Source organism: Salvia splendens, chromosome 11 (assembly GCF_004379255.2).
Source record: "Salvia splendens isolate huo1 chromosome 11, SspV2, whole genome shotgun sequence".
Lineage (NCBI taxonomy): Eukaryota > Viridiplantae > Streptophyta > Magnoliopsida > Lamiales > Lamiaceae > Salvia > Salvia splendens.
The window spans coordinates 2,815,122-2,829,110 of NC_056042.1; positions in this window are offsets into that span (position 1 = coordinate 2,815,122).

A 13,989-nucleotide genomic window follows, 5' to 3' on the forward strand; every position below is an offset into this window, starting at 1 on the left:
TCTTACTCTAACGGTTTTTATTTTTTATATTGATGTATTAGATATTCTTGGTTACATAGAAAATGGAGTTTTGGGGTATATTGATAGTACTTAGATGTCCACTAACATGGGTAATATTTTATATTTTTGTTGTTGTTAAATTATACTAGTTCCATCACCTAAAAATAAAAACTTTGACACCAATATGAGTTTTAAAATAAAATTGGTAAATTAGAAAGTAAGAGATAGAAAAAATATAATGTGGAGTGTTGTTAGTGAATAACATTGCTCATCTTATAAGAGAGAAAAACTTACAAAAGTGGAAATAGACCAATTTTGTAAGATAGATCAACATAAAAAAATACTATTTTAAAAGAAATGATTTATAATAAAATTAGACCGGTTGGTGCTTAAAAATACTGTATTTAATTATATTAAAAATTTCAGTATCATCAGTTTCTCTTGCGAGCGAGTCTTAATATAATGATGTACGTTTTTCTCGTTTTTCTCAAATATGTATTAGTAATAGTGTATGGGTGTTGAATGATAGAGGAACAATGTAATTGTAGAAATGTCTCATATAGTGATTTATGACAATGGCATCTGATGGGTTGGCGAATTTTTGATGGTGATGAATGCAGGAAAATACAGATCACGACACAGAGACTTACGTGGTTCGATTTACTGAGGTAAATCTACGTCCACGGGAAGAAAAGAGGGCAGAGTTGTATTGCTTGATCTGTTTTCTACAGCTTACAATACAGACTTGCTTTTTGATATCTTATCTCTAGAGAGCTTCTTTAGAACCTAACCCTATCTATCTGATCTAGGTTCTATTTATACATTGAACCAAGATCGTGGCATGCAGCACCATTTACTAGGTAGTGGATGTCGTGGAGATCGTGGCGATCTTGCATGGGTCCACTATCCTGCATGAGTTAATGACTGCTTGACACCACTAAATAGATCGTGGGTGTAGTGGAGGTGGAAATCCTGCATGAGTCCACTATCTCCTAGTTCGGTCGAATACTGAGACCGAACTGCTGAATTATTGCCGAGCAGCTTTTGCCGATCTGAGAGTAGAGCTTGATGCCGACCTGAGAGCAGAGTTTGATTGGTTGGCTTTTACCGAGCTGTAGGCTGGGGCCGAACTCTTTGGTTGTGCCGAACTGAACTCTTTAGTCATGCCGGACTGATACTCTTTAGTCATGCCGAACTGATACTCTTTCTTGGGCTTTAGGCTGATGGGCTTTACTGCTGTTGGGCTTGTTTAGTACGTACTCCATCACTACCCCCCCCGGAAAGCGAAGTGAATCACTTCGGCATTCTGGATAAAGGTACGGGGTAAGTTGATGTTTGTCCTCGGTCTTATGAAGTAAACTCTTCTTTGACCGGACTTGGTTTGTGTCCTAATTTGGCGAGTTTTATCGCTCGGATCGGACTTTCCGTTGTCCTAATTTGGGGATCGGACTTTCCCTTGTCCTAATTCGGCGAGTTTTATCGCGTGGATCGGACTTTCCCTTGTCCTAATTCAGGCAAGTTTTATCGCGTGAATCGGACTTTTGTTGCAGTTCGTTTCAGACGAAGTGCTTGATTCTTAAGCTGAATTGTGGTCTTGTATCCTCTTTAGAAGCTTGGACTTCACAATCGTTGGCTTATTGCAGTTCGTTTCAGACGAACTGCTTGTTTAAGCTGAATTGTGGTCTGGTATGCATTTTTTTTTTTTTTTGGGGTGGAAAAAGGGTCAAAAATTCGCTTTATCACAAATTTGGTTCTCTGTTTCCCACAGACGGCGCCAGTGATGGGTTGGCGAATTTTTGATGGTGATGAATGCAGGAAAATACAGATCACGACACAGAGACTTACGTGGTTCGATTTACTGAGGTAAATCTACGTCCACGGGAAGAAAAGAGGGCAGAGTTGTATTGCTTGATCTGTTTTCTACAGCTTACAATACAGACTTGCTTTTTGATATCTTATCTCTAGAGAGCTTCTTTAGAACCTAACCCTATCTATCTGATCTAGGTTCTATTTATACATTGAACCAAGATCGTGGCATGCAGCACCATTTACTAGGTAGTGGATGTCGTGGAGATCGTGGCGATCTTGCATGGGTCCACTATCCTGCATGAGTTAATGACTGCTTGACACCACTAAATAGATCGTGGGTGTAGTGGAGGTGGAAATCCTGCATGAGTCCACTATCTCCTAGTTCGGTCGAATACTGAGACCGAACTGCTGAATTATTGCCGAGCAGCTTTTGCCGATCTGAGAGTAGAGCTTGATGCCGACCTGAGAGCAGAGTTTGATTGGTTGGCTTTTACCGAGCTGTAGGCTGGGGCCGAACTCTTTGGTTGTGCCGAACTGAACTCTTTAGTCATGCCGGACTGATACTCTTTAGTCATGCCGAACTGATACTCTTTCTTGGGCTTTAGGCTGATGGGCTTTACTGCTGTTGGGCTTGTTTAGTACGTACTCCATCACTACCCCCCCCGGAAAGCGAAGTGAATCACTTCGGCATTCTGGATAAAGGTACGGGGTAAGTTGATGTTTGTCCTCGGTCTTATGAAGTAAACTCTTCTTTGACCGGACTTGGTTTGTGTCCTAATTTGGCGAGTTTTATCGCTCGGATCGGACTTTCCGTTGTCCTAATTTGGGGATCGGACTTTCCCTTGTCCTAATTCGGCGAGTTTTATCGCGTGGATCGGACTTTCCCTTGTCCTAATTCAGGCAAGTTTTATCGCGTGAATCGGACTTTTGTTGCAGTTCGTTTCAGACGAAGTGCTTGATTCTTAAGCTGAATTGTGGTCTTGTATCGTCTTTAGAAGCTTGGACTTCACAATCGTTGGCTTATTGCAGTTCGTTTCAGACGAACTGCTTGTTTAAGCTGAATTGTGGTCTGGTATGCATTTTTTTTTTTTTTTTTTTGGGGTGGAAAAAGGGTCAAAAATTCGCTTTATCACAAATTTGGTTCTCTGTTTCCCACAGACGGCGCCAGTGATGGGTTGGCGAATTTTTGATGGTGATGAATGCAGGAAAATACAGATCACGACACAGAGACTTACGTGGTTCGATTTACTGAGGTAAATCTACGTCCACGGGAAGAAAAGAGGGCAGAGATTGTATTGCTTGATCTGTTTTCTACAGCTTACAATACAGACTTGCTTTTTGATATCTTATCTCTAGAGAGCTTCTTTAGAACCTAACCCTATCTATCTGATCTAGGTTCTATTTATACATTGAACCAAGATCGTGGCATGCAGCACCATTTACTAGGTAGTGGATGTCGTGGAGATCGTGGCGATCTTGCATGGGTCCACTATCCTGCATGAGTTAATGACTGCTTGACACCACTAAATAGATCGTGGGTGTAGTGGAGGTGGAAATCCTGCATGAGTCCACTATCTCCTAGTTCGGTCGAATACTGAGACCGAACTGCTGAATTATTGCCGAGCAGCTTTTGCCGATCTGAGAGTAGAGCTTGATGCCGACCTGAGAGCAGAGTTTGATTGGTTGGCTTTTACCGAGCTGTAGGCTGGGGCCGAACTCTTTGGTTGTGCCGAACTGAACTCTTTAGTCATGCCGGACTGATACTCTTTAGTCATGCCGAACTGATACTCTTTCTTGGGCTTTAGGCTGATGGGCTTTACTGCTGTTGGGCTTGTTTAGTACGTACTCCATCACTACCCCCCCCGGAAAGCGAAGTGAATCACTTCGGCATTCTGGATAAAGGTACGGGGTAAGTTGATGTTTGTCCTCGGTCTTATGAAGTAAACTCTTCTTTGACCGGACTTGGTTTGTGTCCTAATTTGGCGAGTTTTATCGCTCGGATCGGACTTTCCGTTGTCCTAATTTGGGGATCGGACTTTCCCTTGTCCTAATTCGGCGAGTTTTATCGCGTGGATCGGACTTTCCCTTGTCCTAATTCAGGCAAGTTTTATCGCGTGAATCGGACTTTTGTTGCAGTTCGTTTCAGACGAAGTGCTTGATTCTTAAGCTGAATTGTGGTCTTGTATCCTCTTTAGAAGCTTGGACTTCACAATCGTTGGCTTATTGCAGTTCGTTTCAGACGAACTGCTTGTTTAAGCTGAATTGTGGTCTGGTATGCATTTTTTTTTTTTTTTTTTTGGGGTGGAAAAAGGGTCAAAAATTCGCTTTATCACAAATTTGGTTCTCTGTTTCCCACAGACGGCGCCAGTGATGGGTTGGCGAATTTTTGATGGTGATGAATGCAGGAAAATACAGATCACGACACAGAGACTTACGTGGTTCGATTTACTGAGGTAAATCTACGTCCACGGGAAGAAAAGAGGGCAGAGTTGTATTGCTTGATCTGTTTTCTACAGCTTACAATACAGACTTGCTTTTTGATATCTTATCTCTAGAGAGCTTCTTTAGAACCTAACCCTATCTATCTGATCTAGGTTCTATTTATACATTGAACCAAGATCGTGGCATGCAGCACCATTTACTAGGTAGTGGATGTCGTGGAGATCGTGGCGATCTTGCATGGGTCCACTATCCTGCATGAGTTAATGACTGCTTGACACCACTAAATAGATCGTGGGTGTAGTGGAGGTGGAAATCCTGCATGAGTCCACTATCTCCTAGTTCGGTCGAATACTGAGACCGAACTGCTGAATTATTGCCGAGCAGCTTTTGCCGATCTGAGAGTAGAGCTTGATGCCGACCTGAGAGCAGAGTTTGATTGGTTGGCTTTTACCGAGCTGTAGGCTGGGGCCGAACTCTTTGGTTGTGCCGAACTGAACTCTTTAGTCATGCCGGACTGATACTCTTTAGTCATGCCGAACTGATACTCTTTCTTGGGCTTTAGGCTGATGGGCTTTACTGCTGTTGGGCTTGTTTAGTACGTACTCCATCACTACCCCCCCCGGAAAGCGAAGTGAATCACTTCGGCATTCTGGATAAAGGTACGGGGTAAGTTGATGTTTGTCCTCGGTCTTATGAAGTAAACTCTTCTTTGACCGGACTTGGTTTGTGTCCTAATTTGGCGAGTTTTATCGCTCGGATCGGACTTTCCGTTGTCCTAATTTGGGGATCGGACTTTCCCTTGTCCTAATTCGGCGAGTTTTATCGCGTGGATCGGACTTTCCCTTGTCCTAATTCAGGCAAGTTTTATCGCGTGAATCGGACTTTTGTTGCAGTTCGTTTCAGACGAAGTGCTTGATTCTTAAGCTGAATTGTGGTCTTGTATCCTCTTTAGAAGCTTGGACTTCACAATCGTTGGCTTATTGCAGTTCGTTTCAGACGAACTGCTTGTTTAAGCTGAATTGTGGTCTGGTATGCATTTTTTTTTTTTTTTTTTTTGGGGTGGAAAAAGGGTCAAAAATTCGCTTTATCACAAATTTGGTTCTCTGTTTCCCACAGACGGCGCCAGTGATGGGTTGGCGAATTTTTGATGGTGATGAATGCAGGAAAATACAGATCACGACACAGAGACTTACGTGGTTCGATTTACTGAGGTAAATCTACGTCCACGGGAAGAAAAGAGGGCAGAGTTGTATTGCTTGATCTGTTTTCTACAGCTTACAATACAGACTTGCTTTTTGATATCTTATCTCTAGAGAGCTTCTTTAGAACCTAACCCTATCTATCTGATCTAGGTTCTATTTATACATTGAACCAAGATCGTGGCATGCAGCACCATTTACTAGGTAGTGGATGTCGTGGAGATCGTGGCGATCTTGCATGGGTCCACTATCCTGCATGAGTTAATGACTGCTTGACACCACTAAATAGATCGTGGGTGTAGTGGAGGTGGAAATCCTGCATGAGTCCACTATCTCCTAGTTCGGTCGAATACTGAGACCGAACTGCTGAATTATTGCCGAGCAGCTTTTGCCGATCTGAGAGTAGAGCTTGATGCCGACCTGAGAGCAGAGTTTGATTGGTTGGCTTTTACCGAGCTGTAGGCTGGGGCCGAACTCTTTGGTTGTGCCGAACTGAACTCTTTAGTCATGCCGGACTGATACTCTTTAGTCATGCCGAACTGATACTCTTTCTTGGGCTTTAGGCTGATGGGCTTTACTGCTGTTGGGCTTGTTTAGTACGTACTCCATCAGCATCAAATTAAGCCCGATTTAGATTTTAGATCTCTTGATATTCAGGATATGCTTTGTGGTTGCAACATTTTCCAATTTTCCACATTAGAAATGATTTATTGAGAAAGGTTCGATTATGTCTTGCGAGAAGACTATTTGGTAAAGATAGTGAAAATTTATGGAAGAATCAAGTTTGACATGTAACAAGTGTAAATTAATCACATGTTGATACAATACGGTGCACCTAAGAAGAAGCTAGAAACTCTATACCAGACAAATCACATTTCAAATGGACTAGAATATTTTAAAGAATAATTTTATAGCTTATGAATAGTAGTATGAAATCTTATAACTTGAGTACTCATAAATGTATATATTTTTATAAAAAAAAGTAATTTATTTGGAACCATTTTGTCAATAATTTATTCTATCATTTTGATGGATCCGCGAATTTTTGATGTTAGCAAATGCTGGTAGAGAATGAAAATACAGACACAAAGAATTTACGTGGTTCGATTTACTGAAGTAAATCTACGTCCACGGGAAAAAGGGAGGGCAAGATTGTATTGCTTGATCTGTTTTCTACAGCTTACAAATACAAACTTGCTATTTGCTATATGGTGTTTTATCTCTAGAGAGCTTAACCTTCTCATATCAGATCTAAGTTCTATTTATATCTTGGACTAAGATCGTGGCTTGCATCACCATCCTAAGTCGTGGATGTCGTGTAGGTCATGGCCTAAGATCGTGGATGTAGCGTAGGTCATGGCCTACGATCGTGGCCTGAGTTGACACCACGTGGTAGTGGGTGTGTTGGACATCCTGTATGGGTCCACTAACTCCTTGTTCGGTCGAATACTGAGACCGAACTGCTTTGGTTGCCGATCTGAGAGTAGAGCTTGATGCCGACCTGAGAGCAGAGCTTGATTGGTTGGCTTTTACCGAGCTGTAGGCTGAGGCCGAACTCTTTGGTAATGCCGAACTCATACTCCTGCTTTGGTTGCCGATCTGAGAGTAGAGCTTGATGCCGACCTGAGAGCAGAGCTTGATAGGTTGGCTTTTACCGAGCTGTAGGCTGAGGCCGAACTCTTTGGTAATGCCGAACTCATACTCTTCCTTGGGCTTTGGGCTGATGGGCCGTCATTGCTGTTGGGCTTGTTTAGTACGCACCCCATCCCTACCCCCCCCGAAAAGCGAAGTGAATCACTTCGGCGAAGCGAGTCACTTCGGCATTCTGAAAAAGGGGACGGGGGAGGCTGAAGTCAGGGGACGTGCCCTGCGCGTGACTGCATTAAATGCGGCATTAAATGCGACAGTAAAATCCGGCCGTCGAATCCTGAAAAGGTGGGATATGAAACGGTGCGATGATTTGAAATCTTTTCCAAATCTGATAAATACCGCCTTTCTTCATCATTTGAACACCTTTGCTATTGGCTTCTTCTGCACTCTCTATCTTTTGCGTGAAAAATTTCCTTCCGCTTTCAAAAATTTCCTCAGGATTTCTTTAAACTTTCAAAGAGTAAGAACCATGTCTGCTTCTTCTTCGTCTGAGTCTGGTAGCGGTAGAAAAGGGGGTAAGGGGTCTTCTAGCCGGAAAGAATCCGGGGAGAAGACCGTAGAGTATTTTCACAGTATCTTGAGTAAGGATACTGTGATATCCCTTTACGAAAAATACTCTTTTCCTGGGGGGAAGGCGGTGGTTCCCGACGATGATCATAGGGCTAACGATCCGCCAGAGGGTTATGCCACCGTTTACGAAGCCTGCTTAGAATGCGGGCTTCGTTTCCCTCTTCCCCCACCTTTTGTAGAGTTTCTTGATTTTTTTCAACTCCCTTTAGGTCAGGTGACTCCGAATTCTTGGAGGCACTTGTCGGCTTTTGCTGCCGAACTCCGTAGGTTAGATAAGGATCTGTCTCTGCGGGCAATCCTCAATTTTTTCCAATTTAAAAGGAAGGGATCTTGGTTTTACTTGATCCCCTTACAGCCTTTTAGGGCATTCTGCAAAACCAAGTGGCCGAAATGGCAAAACCGCTTCTTTTTTTATAATAGGACAGCGGCTCCGGGCTTCCCCTGAAGAGGGCCGAAGTCCGTGATTCCTCATCCTCGGTTAGAACCATTGGCCGAGCTCGATGACGAGCTCAACAAGATTCCCATAGTTAGGAAACAATACACGGAGTCTGAGCTCGTCAAGGGCGACGTCGTGTTCGACATCTCGTCTTCGGACGAAGAGGCCGAGGGTGAGGATTTCTCTTTACCTTTATGTTCTACTGCTTTAACGAAGAAAACTAACCTTGCTTTCTTGCTTTTTGGCAGTGTACATGCTGAACAAGGCTACCCGAAAATCTTCGGAGTCCAAGGAGCCGGAGAGGCCGAAAACCGCCAGCTCGGCGTCTGATGCCGAGAGGACTCCGAAAAGGCAAAAAACCTCTTCGGATCCGAAGAAGCCGGAGTCAACTTCGGCAAAGGGGAGGGGGAAGGCCCAGAAGCCCCCGAGAGCGCCAGAGAAAGACGTGGTCTTGGCGCCTCCTTCGGAACATATCTGTGAGCCGTTTTTATGGCCCACGGACTTCGCCGAGGTGAATTCTCTTCTTGATTTTCTGGCCTTGCTTTTTTTTCTGTATTTTTTGTGGTCCCTTTGTTGACTTTTTTCTTTATTCATTTTCAGAGGAACGATATGCTCTCCAAGCTCGTCGCCGTCGAACTCTCCAAAGCGTCCAATGACTATGCCGAGATGCAGAGGAAGTTGGCAGCTGCTTGTCATCGGGCCGAACAGGCTGAGGCTAACTTTGAGAAGGCCAGAGCTGCTAGGATTTCGGCCCAGGATGAAGCTCAGTTTGCCAAAAACCAGCTCGTCATCCAGCGAGAGCAGGCGAAGCGGAGCGATGCTGCTGCCGTGGTTGCCCAAGGGGAGGCTCTCCGTGTTTACACGGAGAAACTCTTTTTGAGCAGCCAGTTCTCGGCCTTTGTCGGTAGCCTGGTAAGGCTAATTGCCGATAAGGGCGAGCAGGGGGCCGACGTCGTGCTGCCTCTGTACAGCCGAGAGATAGCAGCTCGGCTTCAGAATCTGCCGCTCCTTGAGGAGCTCGCTTCATCTTCGGTCCTGCTTTCTGCAGACCGAGTCCGGAGTTGTCGAGCTGATCGGGACGAGAACCTGGAGGCTATCTTTGCCTCCGTGGGACCCGTTTCACCCGCTTCGACTTACAACGGAGAGGGTGAGGCCGAGCCGCTGGAGCGGGAGGCCGAAGTCGATCAGGCCGGGCATCCGGAGAAGGAGGCCGATCAGGAGGCGGAGGCGAGGCCGGCAGGAGGCGAGGCCGAGGCTGAGGTAGCCCAGGAGAAGGAAGCTGTACCAGACCGAGGAGCCGGAGACGAAGCAGGCGGAGTATGATTTCGTCTCCCTTCTCTTAGTCTAGTTTCTTCCTTGTAAAATGGCCTTGAAGCCCTAGTGTAAAAAATTTTCCTTGTGAATGAAAAATTCTCTACATTTGTCTTCGTATAGCTTTTCGTACTCGCCTTTATTCCTGTTGTATTTTACTATCTGCTCGGTACAGCTGCCGAACTAATATAGCTGCTTTGTACCCAAGGAGATGGAGATACTTCATTGGAAACGGCTGTACTCTTCGGCTTTGGACGAAGCTGAGAGAAGAGCTATAGCCGATCAGACGAAGAATGACGAGCTTCTGGCTCGTTTAGTGAAGCTGGAGGCCGATATCAAGGACTTAGAGTCCGATAAGAAAGATCTGGAGGCCGAGCTGAATACGGCCATTGCTGAGAGGACTGCGTATGAGGATTACATCCGTGTGCGCGGGGGAATGACCATATCAGAAGTTCAGGAACGAGTTGACGAACTGTGGGAGGAGTATAATGTACTCCGGAGGAACAATGCGCTGGAGAGCTCGGCTTGCCAACAAGTCGTGAAATCATTGCGGCGCTGGGCTTCTCGGTACGACATTGTTCTTGCCCGGCGTCCCTCAATTGAGAGATTCCTCCGGCATATCGCGCCAACAGATGCTCGCACTCCAGATCAAACCTCTGGTTCCCTTGTTCAAAATCCTACTCCCAGCCAACAACGAACTCCGGAACAGCCGGAAACGTCAAGACGAGAACGGGCTCAGGAGCAACCGGAATCGTCAAGACGGGGACGGACTGAAATTCGCCGAGGAGTTGTGACTATGAGCGAGCAAGATCAGCAGATGCTTATTGCAGAGACTCTTCATCGCCGAGGTGTTAGGACTTCTCGGGCTCGGGGAAGAGGCGTTGGGTCGAGGATAGCATCTCGTCGACCTGCTTATTCTTCATCTGCTCGGAACAACCGAACTCGGCTTCCAGAGGATTTTGCAGATAGGTGGCTTAACTTCAGCAACCCTGGACAGTAGAATAGTCCTTTGTAATAGCGTAACGCCATTTTGTAGGGTAGCGGAGTTGTATGCCGAACAAGATTTGATAAATGAAATTTTGTTTTCGCTTCTAACACTGTATTTACAGCTTAGCGAAAAAATTTCATCGTACTTGTCCTCGGTCTTATGAAGTAAATTTCTTTGACCGGACTTGGTCCTTGGTCTGATGAAATAAACATCTTTGACCGGACTCGTCTTTGGTCTGATGAAATAAACATCTTCGACCGGACTCGTCTTTGGTCTGATGAAATAAACATCTTTGACCGGACTTGGTTTGTGTTCTAATTTGGCGATTTTTGTCGCCGGGATCGAACTTTCCCTTGTCCTAATTCGGCGAGTTTTATCGCGTGGATCGGACTTTCCCAGTTAACCGAAGTGGTCTTATGCAGTAAACCTCTTTGACTAGACATGGTCGTCCCCGGTCTTATGAGGTAAACTTCTTTGACCGAACTTGGTCGTCCTAATTCGGCGAGGTTTATCGCGTGGATCGGACTTTCCCTTATTGCAGTTCGTTTCAGACGAAGTGCTTGTTAAGCTGAATTGCGGTCTTGTATCCTCCTTGGAAGCTTGGACTCACAATCGTTGGCTTATTGCAGTTCGTTTCAGACGGACTGCTTGTTAAGCTGAATTGTGGTCTTATATCCTCCTTGGAAGCTTGGACTCACAATAGTCTTTAATAATCGATCTAAAAAGGGGATCAGTCTTTAAAGAACGATATACCTTGGTACCATTTGTAAGAGACGACAAGCACATAGAGACAAAACACATAGAGAAAAAATGAAAAAGATGAAAGAAAAAAACTTTAAACTTTGAAAAAGGTACAAGTAAGAAACAAACAAATAAAAACATGTACCCCTATGACCGAACTAGACACAAGACAGACTGACCGGACTTTGTCTCTTACAAGTGGAACTTCTTGAGGTTGGAGACGTGCCATGTTCGGGGTACTTGTTCTCCTGACATGTGAGTCAATTTATAAGACCCTTTGCCGAGGACTTCTGACACCCGATATGGACCCTCCCATGTGGGTTCGAGTTTGCCCAGCTTTTCTGCTCGGCTTACCTCGTTGTTTCTCAAGACGAGATCTCCCACTTGAAATTGAAGCTTTTTCACCCTTTGGTTATAATACCGGGCTACTTGCTCCTTATACTTGGCTGCTTTTATGCACGCCAATTCTCTTCTTTCTTCGGCGAGATCCAGTTCTGCTCTCAGTCCGTCGTCATTCATTTCTGAGGAGAAATTCAGAGTTCGGGGACTGGGTACGCCGATCTCCACCGGAATTACGGCTTCAGTGCCGTACACCAGACTATACGGAGTTTCACCGTTGGAGGTTTTGGGCGTAGTTCGGTAGGACCATAGGACTTGAGGGAGATTTTCTACCCATTGTCCTTTGGCTTGTTCTAACCGAGCTTTTAACCCTTTCACCAGAATCCGGTTCGTTACTTCCGTTTGTCCGTTTGCTTGGGGATGGGAGACCGAAGTGAACCGCTGTTGAATGTTCAGCTCTTGGCACCAAGTCTTGAACGTCTTGTCGGTGAACTGAGTCCCATTATCCGAGATGAGGATGTGGGGTATGCCAAATCGGCACACTATGTTCTTCCAGACGAAGTCCAATGCCTTTGAGCTCGTTATCGTAGCTAATGGTTCCGCCTCCACCCACTTCGTGAAGTAGTCCACGGCAACGATAAGGAATTTCATTTGCCGAGGAGCTTGAGGAAGTGGTCCCACTATGTCTATGCCCCATTGCATGAAAGGCCAAGGGCTTTGCATAGTGTATAGATCGGTCTGCGGCATCCTTGGGACATTTGCATGAATTTGGCACTTCGTACACTTCCTGACGAGCTGCACTGCCTCTTGTACCATGGTTGGCCAATAATATCCCCATCTCAGAACTTTTTTAGCTAAAGCTCTGGCTCCGATGTGGCTACCGCACGATCCTTCATGAACTTCTCTGAGGATGTAGTCCGTCTCTTCTGGTCCTACGCACCGCAATAACGGCTGGAGGTAAGACTTTCTAAAGAGGACTCCTTCATGAAGTTCGTACCGAAGAGCTCGGCACGTGATCTTCCGAGCTTCTCTCTTATCCTCGGGCAATTGTCCTTGATCCAGATACTGCAAGATCGGCGTCATCCAGTTCGGCGAGCTGGATACTGAATGTACCTCGGCTTCATCAATGCTTCGATGCATTAATTCTTCCGCCTTTGAGCTTGGATATGAGGCCAACTTACTTAAGGCATCTGCTCGGCTATTTTCCGCTCTGGGGATGCGGATTATCCGAAAATAGGAGAAACTTCGGCTGATGCTTTGCGCTTTGTCCAAATACTTCTTCATTCTCTCGTCACGAGCTTCACTTGTACCCAACATGTGATTTACTATGACTTGTGAATCACAATGGACTTTGAGAGATTTGACGAGCAGACTTTGCGCTAACTGGAGTCCGGCCAGGAGGGCTTCGTACTCGGCTTCATTATTAGTAGTGGGGAATAGGAAACGAAGTGAGTAGGTTACCTCGTGTCCGTCGGGAGCGACAAGTAAAATACCAGCTCCACTTCCCATCTTGTTTGAAGCTCCATCTACGAATCCGCTCCAGCAGTCCGGCGGCTCTACTTCGGATTCCAAGGGCTGTGCTAGTTCGGCATTGGCAGAATTCTTCTGTTCGGCAATAACAGGAATTGCTTGATCGAACTTCGCTTCTGCAAGAAAATCTGCCAAGGCTTGTCCCTTGATGGCTTTCCGAGGTAGATATTCAATTGTGTGCTCTCCCAACTCTATAGCCCACTTGGCGATTCTGCCTGATGCTTCTGGCTTGGTCAAAACTTGCCGAAGAGGTAGATCGGTTAAGACGCATACCTTGTGAGCATAGAAGTATGGCCGCAGTCTCCTTGCTGCATTTACTAACGCCAGAGCAATTTTTTCCAGAGGTTGATACCTTGTTTCTGGACCTCTTAATGCTCGGCTTGTAAAGTAGATGGGAAACTGCTTTAGGCCTTCTTCTCGTACAAGCACCGCGCTGATGGTTTGATCCGATGCCGCTAAGTATAAGAATAGTACTTCGGCTTCGGCTGGAGCAGAGAGAATAGGAAGCTCGGCTAGATAACTTTTGAGCTCGTCAAAGGCCTTTTTCTGCTCGGCTCCCCACTCGAACTTTGGTGCCTTTTTCAACACCTTGAAGAACGGCAGTTGCTTTTCGGCTGCTTGGGAAAGGAATCGACTCAGTGCGGCTAGACATCCGGTTAGCCTTTGCACGTCATGTATGGACTTCGGCATTGCCATGTTCTGAACGACTTGAACTTTTGAGGGGTTTGCCTTGAGTCCGTCTTTTGAAACCCAACAACCCAGAAACTTTCCCGAATCTACAAAAAAGGTACACTTTTGGGGATTAAGTTTGAGGTTGGCTTTCTTGAGCACGTTGAGAGTGGACTTGAGGTTGTGCTCGTACTCCGAGGTGCTTTTGCTCTTGACGACTATATCGTCAACATACACTTCGACCTCCTTTCCAATCAGGTGCCGAAAAAGCTTGTCTACCATCCTTTGATAAGTGGCTCCGGCAT